The following is a 1844-nucleotide window of genomic DNA, read 5'->3' as shown; positions in this document are numbered from 1 at the left end:
TCAGGCCATGTGTAGGTGCAGCTCTGATACTGTGTCTCCAGGGGGTGGTGCACTGCCTGATGAGCTTTTGGATTGGAAATGGGTGAGCCTGGGTACAAGGTGGGGCAACTCTTCCAAGGCCTGTCAAAGGAGAGGATGCTAATGTCTGGGCAGCAGCTGACATGCATAGGCACCGCAGAGCCAGATTGTTCTATGCAGGCCTGCCTGAGGATGCAAGCCACCACCCCATTCACTTTTCAGCAGGTACAGGAACACATCAGTGCAGCAGGGTCTGGCAGTTCTGGGAAGTGCTCCTGGATAAACAGTCAGTCCTGGAGCCTGCCAACAAGGATGTAGCAAGGCTTAGGAACTTCATTATATTCTACCAGAGAGAGGCAAGGCCACTGCCTGGTTCATTGTCAGACAAGCAGGAGGCATACACCAGAGCAGCAGGGCCCAGCAGCCCTGTGGGGGACTGCTGGATCAGCTACTAAGCCTGTACCAAGCCTGCAAGGGTGCAAGCAGGTCTGGCAGCTCTGCAGAGGCCTACTGTAATAAGGAAAAGCTGTTGCCCTCTCTGCTGTCATTCAGGGAGCAGGTAACCATTGGCGCTGCAGGGCCTAACAACACTGTAGAGGGCCATTGGATCACGCATTAATCCTGGAACAAGCCTACAAGGGCACAGCCATTTCCAGCTCTGTAGAGGCCTTTCATGGAGGGTCACAGCCACTGCCTGCTCTGCTGTCATTCAGGAAACAGCAGAGTCTGATGGATCTGTAGAGGCTTGCTATGAGAAGGAAGGCCACTGCCTGATCATTGTTGGTCAGGAAGCAGGTGTACACTGGTGAAGCAGGCCCTGGCAGCTCTGTAGAGGGTCAGAGGGAAAGGCAGGGCTACTGGCAGGCTGGTTTTTGGCTGATGCGAACGCCTGTGGGCTTACCAGGCCCATGGGTTGTGCAGGGCAGGTGTGTGCGAATGTGGTGGACCACCACTTACTGGCAGTTTCCCTCTGAGCAGGCAGGTCTGCTTGTTCACCTGGGTGGGTAGGGGCAGGGGATGCCATGTGCGTTCAGATGCTGGGGTATCAGTCTTTCTGTCTAACCTTGGCACCAGGCACCTGGAGTTGTGGTACTGCAGACACCCCTGTGAATGTGGTGCAATGAAGGTGCGCGCTGAGGATAGAGGAAGACTGTTTCCACCAGCTGCCCAGGCAGGCTACACTCTAGCCAAGTGTTTAGCTTCAAGATGACACTGTAACCTAACTGCTTAGGCTGGGGTTAGGTTCCTCTCCCTGGTTTTCTACTATGAGGTGGTGAAGCTGCACAAATTCCCAGTTACTCTCCAAGTGGCTTTGGGACCCGTGAGGACTGTGAGACCCTCCTCTGGCAGGGATTAGTGACATTTGTGGCAGCAGTGTAAACAGATGGGGTTTTTCCAGCTCGTCTTTTCTCTGTCTGAACCCAAGTCAGTCCCTGTAGTTCTGCTCTCTATGGTGCTTTCTTCTGTGTTCCATAAGGATTTCTCCACTCCCCTCGTGCTCTGCAGCATATTTCTTCAGTCATTCAAGTCCAAATACAGTTGTTTGTAGTTTTGGTCTCTTTTGAGGGGAGGGGGACAAGCGCCAGACTACTCTACTTGGCCATCTTGCTCCACCCTCTTCATGCTCCCTTTATATAAGAGACACCTCAGCCTTCCCCTCTGACCAGTTCTGTCCTCTTAACAGCACTCACAGGTCTCTCTCTACCAAGGGAGTCGCTGATTTCAAGCTGACTTTAGCACCTTCCTTTGATCCTACTGTGATCCTGCTGGACGTCAGAGCTGTGCCTAAGACCTTACCCTGCTCTGCAGAGATAAACTCCTCTCAG

At 53.2% G+C, this 1844-nt stretch overlaps 1 protein-coding gene across 1 annotated transcript in view; it reads left to right on the top strand.

Moving 5' to 3' along the window:
• The window catches only part of LOC103583349 (carcinoembryonic antigen-related cell adhesion molecule 6-like), a gene marked incomplete at its 3' end in the record, with an annotated part of 7938 nt that overhangs the window by 4776 nt on the left and 1318 nt on the right, over positions 1–1844 (top strand). The gene's annotated exons all lie outside the window — the stretch shown is intronic.

Source organism: Galeopterus variegatus, unplaced genomic scaffold (genome assembly GCF_000696425.1).
Source record: "Galeopterus variegatus unplaced genomic scaffold, G_variegatus-3.0.2 Scaffold22087, whole genome shotgun sequence".
Lineage (NCBI taxonomy): Eukaryota > Metazoa > Chordata > Mammalia > Dermoptera > Cynocephalidae > Galeopterus > Galeopterus variegatus.
This window is presented reverse-complemented; position numbering and strand designations above follow the sequence as displayed.